The following is a 15955-nucleotide window of genomic DNA, read 5'->3' as shown; positions in this document are numbered from 1 at the left end:
TCCATTTTATCCAATTTTGCTCACTTCAAATTAATTTATTTCATTTGAACACTTTTTAAACCAACGTCTATTTCAGTGGCTTGCCTGGAAAATACATGAAACCCAGCATATCATTTGCCATGTACAAAAATCACTCTCCAATTACGGCTGGCATAAAGCTAGGACAGTGGGCAGAAGGTACCCATTCATAAATAACACTGCAGCTGCCAACTAAAATGCATAACTAAGTTTATCATCTTTTCAGCTTTCACTCAGTGTCATTTGCCAACGAACAAGGAAGCTGGAAGAAAAGTATTTCGGCAATATATCAATAAAACACAAGACCTGAGAGTACACACTCCAAGGGGTCCAATTAAGAGCACTTTACCGAGCCAGAATGTGCTTCCTTCAACGTGCCTTCAAAAAGGGAAAGCTTGTTGGGAGAACAGGACCTGCCACTCCTGGGCTACAGCGTTAAAATTACCAATATAAAAGTGTGTGGGAAGTAAAAAAAAAAAAAAAGTGATCGACCTTAACCTCAGGCAAAAGCATAAATAAATTGCCATTCTGGTCCAAAGACTAGGTGCGTCAGCAGAGGGTTATTCATTTTAAATCAATCGACAGAGTAAGACTTGGGAAGGGATGGTGGATGAATGCATTGGAATGCTGACAGAATGAATGAAGTACAGGGTCTCAGCACAGGAGTATATACACAACTCGACTGACTAAGGCTTGGGACTGATGTGCTGGAGGAAGAGCACAAACAGCAGAAGAGACGAGTAAGTGATCAATACAGAAAACAGCAATGCCCAGAAGGACCCAATGATTCCGCACCGACCACGATTTGATTCATATTAGTTTTGGGGGTGGACTATAAGTGCACCACAGCCCACAAATGCCTGGCTTACAGCACCTGGAATAGTAATGACAACTCAAGACTAAGCATTGTAAACTTGTACTTAACGGTCTATTTCAGATCACTGAATGTGCATATATTGCCAGTTTACAATCAAGCTTTTCAGGGGTTCATCAGAGTGGACCAGTGCTGAAAAGTCCATCAACAGTCCTCTACGGATAGTCCACAAGGCTTGCAACATGCTATCTGCAAGGGATGAGTGTTAATGAGACCTATAACCGAGTTTTTGGTGCAAAGGATTGTATAGATTTGAGAATCCTAAAAACATATGGACGTACCACTAAGGACAGAGGAGGGATCAGTAATTCTGAAGGGAGTGCATAAGCAGAGCTACTTTTTCTAATACCTTCAGAAGGATCATACAATTAAGTGACTGTAAAATTAAATTTCATAGGGGAGGGCATTTATACTTTATTTTTAACAGTAACAAAGTTGCAATATGTCCAAGCCTTCATGGAAGGCCGAGCTGGGTCTGATCGTTGTACCTTCAATGTTACAAACGCCACAGCTTGCCCAGCAGTTACATACAAGTCTGGGTTTTAAGTAGCCCATAGTGGAATTAGTTATCCACCGAAGCTCGACCACCGGAGGATTCTTGACACTTTACATTCCGTACATGTTGCAGAATGCTTTCCTGCCTTCAAAGAGTTTATTCTCTGTGCTCTCGGATGGAGCGCCTTGAACCAAAAAAGCAGCAGAAGAGAAATAATAAAAGCATATCCTCGCAGGCTTCTCTTTTCTGGGTGTTTGCAAAAAATGTAAAAGCGACATGGCAATAAAAAAAAAAAACATGCTACACCGATAAAAAAGAAAAACAGACATTTGCAATGCAATAGGTCTCGCAGTTACGCGAGTTTAAGCTATTGGCATTGTTAATGAAAAATATAAAGGCATTGTCATTTGCAATGTAAATAGCACAAACTCGCGTACATGTGAGACATATTGCATTGCAAATGCTTGTTTAGGTAAAAAAACTTTCACCAAAACAGAACCAAGCCTCGACCCTCACGCAGAAGAAAACAGCAAATTAATTAACCCCTTCCATGCTGATGACGGCCATCGTGGGCGTGTGCTGATGACGGCTGGGGGCCGTCATGAACCCGCCCACTGTTTAAAAGTGCCGCACAGGCGCAGAATCGTGGCCGCGCCCAAGGGGTTAAGGACAGGGACACAAAGCCAATGACAAATAGGTGCAGATAGTAGACGAGGCTTCCACAGCATACCCTACTACAGCATGCCTCGCAGAGCGAGTAGTGCATGCGCGCTGCCGCTAGGCTCGACCTACAAAGGCACGTAGCGTTAAACGGTAGCTCCACTTGACAGAGAATTTGGGTCACTACACATTTTAAAAGTAAAACAGTTGCATATTTTTAACGACATTGGCCCAGGTGTTTAAAAGTAAAGCCTAACTTTCCACAGAGAAGTGGTGATGGACTGAGTCACCTCACTTTCGAGACAAACACGTCACATTGCTGAAACATTTTTTTTTGTATTAAGTGAAAAATTATTTTCTTATTATGTAACCCGTATGTAAACCCCAGGTGCGCGCCACAATGCGGAACAAGATCTGGTGGATATTTTCGTTCACCATTGGTGGGCCCAAGACTATGCCATTTTAATTAAATCCACAAGTAGCCTTGAGAAGCGTTGTATTACTTATGGCGCATGGCAATGGTGCTATACATAGTAAACAAGCAAACATCTGCCTGCATGATTATTTTAGCTAATCGGTGTCCATTTGAATTAGCGAAGCACACGAATCTGTTTCACCTGTATTTGCCTGCGCCCTTATTTCCATAGGTCATGGCTCTCGGGGCTTTCTTAGTAACACTTCCGAAGTGAAACCCGGCCACCTTTGACATCCCACTTAAGGCGCTGCCAGGGCCCACGTTGTTTCTCCGTTTTTGTGTGGCTCTTGGCTCTGAACGTGTGGCAGCTTAACATGGAAGCAGAGTCTCGGCCGTGAAGGATTTCCCTGTACACATACCAGGGGCCAAAATAAACCGCGCACCTGGGCCTGGCACCTCCAGCACGTGACGCACATTGGCGGCGTGCAGCAGGCGCGGCTCCAGCTCAGGAGGGAGGCAGCCCCGCCGCGCCCTGTCCAATCAGACTCGAGCTCTTCTCTGGGAACCCTCGGCTGCAGCTCTCGCTCGCTGCTGCTGCTGCTTTCATTCCTCGCCCATCCCCCACCTCCCAGTGGTGCCTGAAGGCACACGTCGGTCGCAGGGACGCCTCGCAGTTGATGTAGGCTTCCCTTCTGCAGAGGTCTGCCAAGTCTGATATTAATCTTGCGGCATCTGTTCGCTCAGCAGCAGCTTCCAGCGCGCTTTGCGTCTCTCCCATTACAGACAGACGCATGCACACATCACAGGCTGCCATGCACCACACGAGACCTTCCCTGGCCTACTTCACTAACGAATCTCTTTACACGGATACGGTCCCCTCTCCTCCCCCAAACTATAATTTCACATATGTTGCCCCCTCTAACCGGTGGAAATTCCAACCGGCCCGAGGAAAACTGCTTTAACCGGATCCAGCTGCACCAAATTGGGTTGCAGGAGGATGTGCAAACTAAAAACAACCAAGACACTGTAAACACTAGAGAACCCGCAGCCATCATTAAGAACTTGAACATGCTCCAAGATGCAAATTAATTTCCTCCAATTTTTGGAAGTCCAAAATTTCATTTCAGCAGTAGACTATAGTAAAATTCTCAGCCAGACCTCCGGATTTCCGTGTGAAGTGAAAACAAGAGCCATATATTCTTCAGTTAGGAATACGAGGAGTTCGCATGGCTGGTTATCAATGCTAACACGTAACGCAGGTAACGGTGAACATCTAGTTTCCCTCGTGTGGCCATGACAGGTTGGCGATTTGCAGCGGACTCCACGTAAAACCTTGCTAGTAACGTCATTGTCAGTCTCACCACACATTCTAACCCGCTAAAATGCTCACTGCAATGGGTCAGGTTCCCTTATACGAACACACTGCATTTCTAGTAAACATGTTAGGTATATAAAGTTTATTATTCTTGAAAACAATAACACAAAGAATACGGCATTAGACGTTTTGTTAGACAACAATCAACGAATACCAGTGTAATCTAAAAGCAGCACAATTATGTTTTAGACAGTCACTGCTGTGCACAGTTGACCCCGTTTGCCGCTTCTGAAAAGTTAAGACTTTCCGGCTCCTGCTCATTCCAATACCTGCATCTTCAAACACAGACCGTGGTGGAGCTTTCAAGTCTAGTAGGTGTAGGTGTCCCGAGGGTATGCAGTGCCTCCTGCATGCAGACTACAGCCATCTTACTATTCCAACCAGGTGCAAAGGCGTCCATTTTCCTTGCATGCCTTTGGGCCCATGAAACCCTTACAAAATCCCCGGAACACAGCTTCCCTGTCACAGGGATACGAGTCTCTCTCTGCCTTTGGCATCGAAGAACTGCAGCACACCATCAAAGAAGTAGCCTTTATCAAAAGCTAACACATTGCACTGAAAAACGAAAAGATAAGAAAAGCAAAAAAAGTGCCATTCGCTTGGATCTAGTGGCATCTAGCTTATGTATGTATTTGCCACATAAGCTTTACAAAACGGCTTCTAAGAATTTGTACAAGACTGCTAAAAAGGCTCGGAAAACTGCGTCACGTGAAAGGCAGCAGTTAGAGTACATGGAGCTTTACCTTGCTGAGCAACGGATGGGCTGACCCCGTTGGTCTAAAATGACTGAGGACTATGAAAGTAATACGTTTCTATATGAAATATTTGTGTGGAGCGGAAGTAAAGGGACCTTGTTCACAAGGACACTAGGGCCATTTAAGATGTACACACAAGGTTCCCATTTAGAGTTCAGCCAAGATACCGCCTACCAACCACTTCCCAAAAGATCTTTACCAACAGATTTACATCACTGGGTCTCGAAACCACATCCAACATCCACCAACCAATCCTTCCTGGTAACATGGATGGCTTCTCAAATTAATCCTGGTCTCACAGGACTGACTGCTGCTGAAGTGCAGTTACTTAACTGAAACAGAACAGCCCCATCAAACTTAGCCTAGATAGCCATATAAACATGATTTTTAAACTGTTTAAAGGCAATCTATATCGTTCTACAAAATGGACCGCCACAAGCTCAATACAGTGTTCCTCATATGTACAAGCTGGCCTACCAAAAACAACTAAGACACTACAAAGATGAAGTGCCCATTGACACCAACTGGCCAGCTAGAACCCCATGTGACAGATACTCAACCAAACCCTGAAGAAGCTACCTTGCAAGCAGGTCTGGCACTACAGTCTTTCTATGCCGGTGGGCTTTTTCAACAGGAAAGTGGCTTAAAATCAGTCTGGATGATCCTTTAGAATATCACAAACAGGTGACAGTGGGATAGGAATCTTCATCAACTAGTCTTAAGCAGATAACTCGTTCATCACCTCTCACAACTTGAAGGTCTGTAATACAAAGAGCCTGCAGGCTCTTCACGGACACAACCTACTCAAAGACCACCTTTCTCCTATTGGCTGAATGTGCTGGACACTAACCGATCATTTCTAAAACACAATGCCTGTGCATCACCACAGCAAGCACCTTGGCATAGAAATGGAAGATAACAGCGATTCACAACCAGAGTGGGCATGCAAACAATGTTTGTAACAGCAATGCTGCATAATCAATGAGTCAGTGTGCAGCGAAGATACTGAATTCCACTCCTTAAGCAACCCGAGGCCAGTGAGGGGAAAGCCAGGTTGCTGAGACAGAAGAACATTAAGGGGAACACGATTCCTACAGTGGCATTTTTACCAAATGTAGCCTGGAAAGAACATTTTGGGAGGAACAGAAATTTGAAAACGACCATAATGCAGACTTGAACTATCCAACGTCCATGGTGGCAGAAAAGTGCTTAGGGTTATTTACAAAAAATCCTGTAAAATGTTTCCAGATAAAACAACAATGGTAACAGACCATCATAATTTGGGGCACATACAAAAAGAAAAAAAAAAAAAGACAAAAAAAGAAAGACAAAACACGTGTAACGGATTGAGAAGTCACCCAATTCAGACTGCTAAAATGTCTTGGTTAAATCCCTCTTCAAAGCAGCCCCCAAGGGAGTCCGAAGCACAGCAAGGCATGAGATGATGCCCTAAGCAAACAAAATATATACCACAGCCGTACTGAATGAGTAAAGTGAAGTGCAAAAAACAATCAAAAGTGATCCTTCTGGTGTTCATGAACAGGTTTAGGGCATCCCAGTAGAACAGCGTACAGCAAACAACCACGGAAGGTGTAGCAGACTGCCAAGTTACGGAAGCTCCGGCACTTTTAAATGGTTTTCAGCTGGCTCCCAAAACTGCTGGGGTAGAGTACTTTTATGTTCCGATTTGCTGCACAGAATTGCAAAGGAAAAGATTATAATCTGTATGGATTCCATAGTTCTTGAACATGCTGGAGAGCGCCTTCAAAGCGCCAGCTGTCCAAAGCCTGTGCCAAATGCATCTGCTTTCGATTCCAAAATGTAAAACAGACCCTCAAATCCTTTACGATCATCCTCTAACCAGGGAAGAACGAGCAGGTGAAACACCCTCGACATGCCACCCCCACCCTCCAAGAAGCTGATCACGCGAAATTTCATGAAAGAATCAGACAAGTTATACTTGCCAAAGAGATCACAAAAAACACACATGGGCAGTCACACAACTAAGGCTTCCTAAAAAGAATGTATTTGGCACTGCAACTTCAGAACAGGGAAGGGGAGGTGGTTATAGCTGGCCCAGGTAAATATATGACTTGAGACCGTGGTGAGGAAGACTCCAGAGTTTACACAAAAATATAGTCACTCCCATTAAGGCCTTCGCTTCATTCTAAACTGGGAAGACTAACCCAGGCTCTGAAGTTTATGTTTCGAGAATGTATATTTTGAACACGGCCAAATGTAAGTGTGGGATGGCATCCAGTCATCCTCTATACAGCACGGTGCAGTTTGTGGGCCCAGTGAGCCCTAGGAAAGGAGAAGGTGCCCTCTACGGATAAAAACTAGTAGACCAGCACAACTGTCTTCCACCACAACAGGCACCAGGTGCATGGATAGATAGCATTAAAGACAGAGCAGCGCTCGACAAAAGCACTAGGGAACTGGACTAGGAGCGGTGTAACGCAGCTATGTCAGTCAAATGGAAGTTCACAGCTTCTCCACAGTGCCTCATAAGGACAATGTAGCCTCCAAACTTTATACAAATTTGAGCACAGCTTGTACACTCTGCAAGATCACTGCAGGGAAATGTTAGCACTGTTGTGTGACAGAGTCCTATCAACACTGCCCAATGAGCAGTAACCTTGGGTGTCCTTGAAGTCAATACTGCCGTGCCCTACAAAACCGAAAAATACATCTATACTAATATAATAAAGAGAGCCCAAACCTTTGAGGCGGGTAATCTCAGGAACCACAGCACCAATCACAACACCCAATACAGCATTGGAAAGGAAAGTTGCAGCAGATGGACATAGGCTATACAAGTGGCCACCATATACATTACAAAGGTAAAACAACCTTAGGGATAAAGTAGTCCCGGGTGGGCATTGTGCGGTCAGCGATGGGCACGGCAAACAAACCTTCACAGGACTCCCTTATGGGCGTTGAGAGGGGCGTGGACAAACAGCAAACACCAATAGGCGCGGCATTCACGTGGCGCACCATTCCCCGTCATTACTTGTAAAAGCGAAAACGGCATTGTAAACAAAAACCTTCGCATTACTCCGTTGTGGGCCTGGCCGTTGTCAGAGGTGCGTGGCAAAACCTGAATGGGCGCCGCATTCACGGGGCGCGCCTCCTGGACGTTGTCAGGGGGTGTGGCCAAACACCAATGGGCAAGGCTTCACGGGCCGCGGCATTGCTACGGTGCTCACGCGGGGGCTCAAGCCACGCAGCCTAACAGCGGGGATCACAAAGCTTTGCATACTGCTCCGGTGCTCAGGCGGGGGCTCAAGCACCAACTTCAATAAACAGGTACATAACGACGTGTAAGCTCAATGATAAATAACGCTCCGAAATAATCTTACATTTTGTGATACTTACCTAATGCTGCCAACCTCACGGTTTATTACTTTTTTTCCAATTACTACAATGAAAAGGCTTTCAGGGGCACAGTTGCTCCATTTTTATTATACATCACGTATGTCACAGGGAGCGGATTTTAAGTGATGTGCCACACATTCTATTTCTGCCCCTGACAACGTCGGGACGGGCTGCTAGTAGTTTCATAAAAAAGAAGGTGCGTCGGAAATGTAACTGCAGATTTAAAAGTATAGCAAACATAGTTGTTCTGAATGTCACAATGCTAGGTCTTCCACTGCACCAATTAGACTGGAATCCTTCTCTAGATTTGCTTAGCTGGTAGGCCCTTAGCGGCAGAGATGGTGTTTAGAAAAAGGACAAGTTACAACCTAGGGTTAGTTTGCAGTTTTGGGGGAGAGAAGTGAGAAAGAGGTGAGTCCTAGCTAAAGCAGACCTCCAAGGCTTGTATTTCCATACTACCTCAGAAGACGCCATGCATTTGTTCAACAAGTCAGGTTTCCAGATGAAGGTTCCTCCTGGTCGTGGTTTACCTCTGACCTCCATTTGATTTTTGAGATGTAAAGAGTGTTGTCTCTGTATGCTTACAGCAAGCACCTTTGGTAAATACTTTGATGCCATACAATTCCCAACCTTCAGACGGCCTTCTCGCTGGCATATGTTTTGCCCTCTTTGAGCCTCGTCATTAAAAGAAAGAAGTCATGTCTAAAATGGCAGCATCTCAGCTTGCACCTCTGCTCTTCGGACCTGTGACCACCATAGGTTGATGCTGGTATTCCAATTCTAAAGCACTTAGAAATCTGCTGGCTGTAGAAATGTAAATCTGCACCAACTGGATAGAAGGTATTTCTACACGATCTGCTTCCTGAACTCAAAACAGGTGAACAGGAATCATCCTTCAGCAGAGCCATTTCCGGTCAGTTTTCCCAAAGAAATGGTCACCAGGTTATATTTATACATAGCCATAGCTTCTTTAAAACAGATTGTGATCAGAGTTGGACCTTTGTGGAGCAGATCCTTTTTTCAGTGCTTTTTAATTCTTAAGAAGGCCATGCACATATATTTTGTCTTTTATTCTCTTCTGGAGACTACTGACTGAGGATCTAACTGGATTATTCAATGCTCACTTGTTATTCCATTTAAGTCATTGTCTTGAGATGCATGACTCCAGGTCTTTTCAGGGAGTGTGGCGTCTTTGCAGATCTTTTGACAATGATCCAACTCAGAACTACCACATTGGTACAGGACTTCGACTCTTATAATGAGGTCAGCACGCACATAGGTTTTGCCAGCCATTCACTTATTCATAAACAAGTTAAATGTAAGTTACAGATGCAAACAATCAGACTTGTCTAACCAGATCACTGGTCCATTTTCAGTTTTGGCTGGATGGACAACAGCCAATTTCAGCACTAATGGACATATAGGTGCACACGATATACAAGTAGAGGGAAAGCAATTGTGGAGGGCGCAAACACAACTGATTTTTTAAACGTAGATGTGTGTGATGGCAGAAGTAGGTTGCGCATACAAGCAAAAACAAAGGGCAGATGGGATGAACACAACAATGACAAATTTGAGACCAATACCATATAATGCACGGGGCTAAGTGTTGGTCACGGTCACTGGGCATAGTTGGTTAGGGTTTTGGGGTCAGACACGGTTTTAAGTATTGCTTGGACAGCCGTTTTAGTGGGATAGGCAGCAGTAGAGCCATTTGACAATATGGTTTTCTACTGCATCTCAGTCAAAAGACCACAAGCAATACAGGCCTTGGCTTGGAAACAGACATTGGATTTGTGCAATAAGTTTAATACCAGAGTCAGGAATATGATTTTCATTTACAGTAATAGAGTTTCGGCACAAAAGTACAGTGGAGGAGTTTTAGGAGTAGAACACTTGCTATATGCTTCCCTACAGCATAATGCCTCTCTCTCGATAACTGTTACCACCTCCAACACTTATTTGCCAGGAAGGGGAATTTGGGAAGAACTTTAACACTGGGAACCACTGAGTTACTTAAAAGATGCCAGTTTTCCTTCAACATACCAGATTTAAGATGTGTATATACACATGTGTAAATCGGAAGGACACAGCAATCAATAGTGGGGCGGCTCAAGGGACATTTACAATCAACAAAACTTCACTGTAGGGTATCCTGTCTGGGCAATATTGGCTAAAGTTGAATTTAATTGTACATTATTGAATACAAAGAAGAAAGGTGCACAGTACTTGGCGGTGAAAGACATTTTAGACACTGTAGTGCAAGATAATCTTAGGATCTATTTTTTTAACTGTATTTACTGAGTCTCCAAAGTTAACAAAATAACTCCCCTCAATACATTGAAAAAAAAAATTGAAATCTGTACCATATTTGCAACACTTTTTTTTCTCGCAATTAGCCACAGCAATGGCATACCCCAATAGATTTCATATTTGTAGCTGTAGTTAGAATAAAAAAAGTTTTCAGACTTCCATGGATCATATTAGTGTTTTATCTCCAGGTCTGGCGTTAGTCAACACGTTTTGATTTTACTACAATTAGCTGTGTAATATATATATATATATATATATATATATATATATATATATATATATATATATATATATATATATATATATATATATATATATATATATATATATATATATATATATATATATATATATATATATATACTTAGAGGTTCTGACCGGTCCTATTCATCCATTGGTCTGTTATTGTGTCATTCACCATTTTCTTCAGCAAACTGCATTAAAGTCACAGTGGCAAATAGTTGCCACGTTGACAGCACTCGCTTGTTAAACTCTAATCAACTAGATTGCCCAGATCTTCCTACAACCTCCAAGCGTCAACGTGAAGCCAAGCAACAGTCAAAATGCTGCTACAATCAGACACTCTTAGAAAGATGTACTTGTTTATAAAAAAGTTAATAATACTTTTGAAATCAAAAAAGAGAATACTAATAAAAAACACTGTTGGCAAACAAAGGTGTCATATCAACATACACACCTGGCCAGTCGATAACAACTGCTCACATTAGCAAATGAAATAAAACAATAAATCAGCAAAGTCCAATAGTATATGCAACCCAACACTTTAAGCAGTGGAGTCACACACACCTTATCATTTACTAAGAACTAGAACCCTCAATTAACAATATACCCGATCCTTTTATTACAACATAATTTCGCCTAAATGACAGGGACACCAAAAGGCTAACATGTGCTACAGAAATGATCAACACAGCAAAACCTTGAGTAGAATAGTATGATAATGTATAGACAAGAAGCCCGTTTATTAGAATGATTAAAAAAGTGGCTTCCTGTTAGGATGTGAATTTCCCTACACACAGCATAAGGACATGTACCCCTGTCCTAAGCACCCAACTGCATGTTAATCTCGTAACCTACCTTTGGCCCAGCCAGCATCCTCACCTAGCATGAGCCTGGGCCTGTCTGTAGCAAGGCCAAGATCCAGAGCCAGGTCTGTGACATAGGAGGGTGCACCAAGCGTGCTCTCTGTGGCAACATAGGACCATTGTCAAGGTCCTAGCTTGATGATGCACATGGATGGTGGCAGCATAGAGTGTTGAAGACTTCTATTTCTGGGCAGAGCCTTTTTTATGCCCGACTTAGAGTAATGCAGACTACCGGCTCATTCATACAGAGTTCCACTGGGATGTGAGAACCTCCGCCATGCGTTGATATATCACAATGTGTCGAGTATTTCTGTGCATAATGGTTTTAGGTGGCACACCTGTCTTTGCAATGTGTAGTAAGAGTAGGATTGCTGTGACCCGTGGGATCCATGCAGGAAGGTCCTTGGTTTGAAAATGGTACAAGACAAGTGAATATAGGTCCCGCAGACAGCAGAAGTAGGTTGCCTGCATTCCTGTGACTGGAGAGTGGACTCTTACACTGAAGGAAGAATAGAGACCGGACTACCTTTAGAAGTTCCCTGAGGTCCTTTTGTAAAGGGGTTGCTCATCAGTCCTTCCCGAGCAACGCGGTTTTGTTTGTGATGTGGGTCGGTCAGCAGATTCGGTTAAAAGTTGAAGACATTTCTAGACGGGGACTGCCCTTTTATCGGTCTCCAATTACTACTTCAGGAGAGTGTAGCTAGGTGCAGAGAGCGAACACTTCTTTGTAACATGTTTTGAATACTCCTGCAGCATCAAGCATCATCGCTACAAAGTGTGAGAGCAATCATACTGCATAAAGGCTTTGTCTCTACTAGCAGAAAATGGCATCTGAAAGGGGAAGACTTAAATCTGTTCCAGAACCTCATACAGTGGATCCACACGCCCCATATGGAAAAGGAGTATGAAAGTAGGACCCCAAACCACCTCACATTGTTCCAGCGCAGTGTTGTTCGTGACCAAAGAAGGGGGTGCACCTCAGAGTATTCAAGCAGCTGATGTAAACCAAGCCTAGTTTAACGTATGACAGCCAGATTCCCAGAAGTTATGGGACATCACCAGAAGCATACCTGCTCAGAGAAGGTGATAACACTCTTAAGAATCAGTCTTGCGTGCAGAAGTCTGTTTGGTGCAGACCAAATCTGAGAGAGTCCCCTGACCTCCGTCTGGCTCATTTACTAAAGTACGTCAATCAACAACCATTTTCAACATTAGTGAACAATCCAGAATCTCTATGACCAGAGGGGCATGCTGCCCCCAATTAGCAATGTGACCAGATACCATACTAGTTATAGTCTGGGGCGCCATCAGCTACTAAGAGGTCTCACCTGCCCAAGAGAAGAGTACCACGGATTCCGGCCTGTCGTTAACCGAGAGGAGGGCTGCCTCTGTGATGCTGGTTCTGCTGCTGGAGGATATTACTATGTGACCGAGAAGTGCTCGGGCTGAAAGCTGATCCCAGCCTGCTGCTAGCAATTGTGGTGTGACCTGAGAGGCAGGCCGCCTCTTGGCTCTGCTCCTGAAGGACTCTGAGGTGTTAACGCACGGGGTGCAGACGACCACAAAGCGAACTGTACTTTATTCAGACCTGTAAAACAGGATCATGCAGGAAGGTCTAAAAGACTATCTTGCCATAGAAGTGCATATATTAACTTGCTAGTCGACCATTATAACTCTTAGCAATATATGAGACTAACAACCTATGGGCATACACATTCGGCCACTGATCTTCTAGCCATAGAAGGGTACTACATCTGAGCCAATTCTTGGCTGATGTTCGCCTTGAGTAGAAGTTCTATAAATAGATGGGAGCTGCTACAATAGCAGGAGATCACTGCAGTAACGCGGTGATTACAACACATGATCAGATTCCCAGGTGGGTGCAAGTACCACACTTTGGGTATAGCCCACAGCTAGAAGAACCCTGTACCTGAATCCCATTAATGTGTGTAGTATTACATTTATGTATTAAAGTACTTCTCTTCTTGCAAGAAAGAAAAAAAGATCTGGAATGGTCAGCACTTAAGTGTCTAATGGTGGATAGTTGAGCTCCGAGTTCTTTCCCTTCAGACAACAAAAGAATAGCGAGGCAACAATAACAGTATTTGCACAGTTCTTCAAAACTCTAAAACAAATGAAAGTCCTTCAGTGATATGAAAAATCACTTTTAATACATCCTTTAGGGCATTCTTGATACAAGATGATCGGACAGACAGCCAACACGTTTCGCCCAGGCTGGGCTTCCTCAGGGCAAATACTCAGGCTCACCGGTGTAGCTGTGTTTTTCTGTACTTTATCAACAATAAAGCAGACTAAAAAGCTTGCAGCAATATATTTCAATCTAAGAAAATTTAAACTAACAAACTGGTCATTAACTGGTATCTTTACTGACAGATCGGAAAGTAGCATTGGAAAACGAGTTCAAACTCAACATGCTGATCCAATTAACGTTACAAAAGGGGGTGGTGATGGACAGAGCATCTGAACCAATCAAACACTCACACCCAGTCAAAAGATCTGGGTTTAATCATCACCGTTCTTTAGCCCACTCTGCCACTCCAGTTCAGACATGGCTATATGCAAATCAGTCTGACCCTGTGCCTCATGGGAACAGTCCAGCCCGAACTGCCAAGCCATGTCTTCCCTGGACCGGAAACAAGCTTCCGAGGACCGGTTTCTGGCATTACAGCCTTCTTCAGCTCGGCTTGCTTGAATCCAGTGGCAAAGTGAGCAAGGGACTCACGTCTGAGCATACCCTGCCACACTTGTGGCGGCCAAAGCGGTACAAAAGGGGGGGTACAAAAGGGGGTGGTGATGGACTGAGCATCTGAACCAATCAAACACTCACACCCAGTCAAAAGATCTGGGTTTAATCCATCACCGTTCTTTAGCCCACTCTGCCACCCCAGTTCAGACATGGCTATATGCAAATCAGTCTGACCCTGTGCCTCATGGGAACAGTCCAGCCCGAACTGCCAAGCCATGTCTTCCCTGGACCGGAAACAAGCTTCCGAGGACCGGTTTCTGGCATTACAGCGTTCTTCAGCTCGGCTTGCTTGAATCCAGTGTCAAAGTGAGCAAGGGACTCACGTCTGAGCATACCCTGCCACACTTGTGGCGGCCAAAGAGGTACAAAAGGGGGGTGGCAGAGTGGGCTAAAGAACGGTGATGGATCAAACCCAGATCTTTTGACTGGGTGTGAGTGTTTGATTGGTTCAGATGCTCCGTCCATCACCACCCCCTTTTGTACCGATCCAATTAACGTGGCAAAATAGGGAAGTAGTTAAAGTAACTACTCAAGAACACATCTACATTTTATATGCATGAAATCGAGGGGCATACATAAGCTTGCATAGAACAAGCAGCAAACCATGTATGCAACACCAAAAAGATAATTGACAGAAAGTTGAACTTTGTCAAACATTAACCCCCAATCACAGATCTGGGTTTAATCCATCGATATTTTGCTCACTACGCCATTCCAGTTTGGACCCAGCCATATGCATGTCAGCCTTGACCCTGTGCCCCATGGTAACAGTCCAGCCCGAACTGTAAGGCCAGGTCCTGCTTAACCAGAAAACAAGAATCCTGGGACCAGGTTCGGGGACTGGCCCCATATCAGCCAGGCTAGCTTGAAACCAGTGGCGTATCGAGCACGGGACCCACTAGACTATTCCCATGAGGCACAGGGTCAAGACTGATTTGTATATAGCAGGGTCTGTGACCTAAGGTGACGAAGTGAGCTTAAGAAAGAGGATGGATTCAACCCAGATCTGAGACTGGGGGAGGGGTCTGAAAGGTTTCAGCGCTCTGTCTATCATCTTGTGTTTTGCAGCAAACCGCGTATTCCTTAACCATTTCCGGCATACATAACCTGTGCAAACATTCAGCTAATACTACTGTGGGAGAACTCAAAAGGTGGGGCAAAGAAGATTAATCAGATATTCCTCAACAAATCACTATTTCAAATTAAGGTGACCATATAAAGAAAACTAGTTCAAAGCACAGGGGGAACAATGAGACCCTGATATTTTTTTACGACTAAATATCCAGTTTTTCAATAGCAAGACTCAACTGAGAAAGTGGCCAAGCAAATGTAATTTTTTGATCCCTGGACCTCCCTTCCAAAGACCAACAAAAACCTATGCATGCCTTCCTTCCTAAAGCTGCCAACCTGCCTACAGTCATAAAACCCATACAATGGGATATTGGCAGGCAAGTCAGTCCACGCGAACCATCACCATTGTAAAGGTACAATCTCAAAGTTTAAAGGAAGACGCATATATTCTGTAAAACTGTTCAGTGAATTGGCATGTCGTTGTAGGTCTGCAAAGTGGCAAAGATTTGCGTTTCACATTGCTACTCAGATGTGCTAGACAATAAAATCTTGTCCGTTGCAAAGTCACATCTTTTTGAGACACCACAACCTTTAAGAAAATCAGAAGAGGTGTAGTTATTTTTTCTTTGGGATAAATGTTTGCAAATCGAGTCTAGAGAAATCTTTTCAAAAGATACACAATACTCCTGATCACAGGTAGGTGCCTAGGCTTCAAAACATCACATTT

The 15955-nt window shown here is 43.9% G+C and overlaps 1 protein-coding gene across 2 annotated transcripts in view; it reads right to left on the bottom strand.

Moving 5' to 3' along the window:
• Positions 1 to 15955, bottom strand: part of TRIM8 (tripartite motif containing 8) — a 103822-nt gene that overhangs the window by 78495 nt on the left and 9372 nt on the right. The gene's annotated exons all lie outside the window — the stretch shown is intronic.

The sequence above is a fragment of the Lissotriton helveticus genome, chromosome 5_1, assembly GCF_964261635.1.
Source record: "Lissotriton helveticus chromosome 5_1, aLisHel1.1, whole genome shotgun sequence".
Classification (NCBI taxonomy): Eukaryota; Metazoa; Chordata; class Amphibia; order Caudata; family Salamandridae; genus Lissotriton; species Lissotriton helveticus.
Note: the sequence above shows the minus strand (reverse complement) of the source record. Positions and strands in the feature narration are given on the sequence as shown.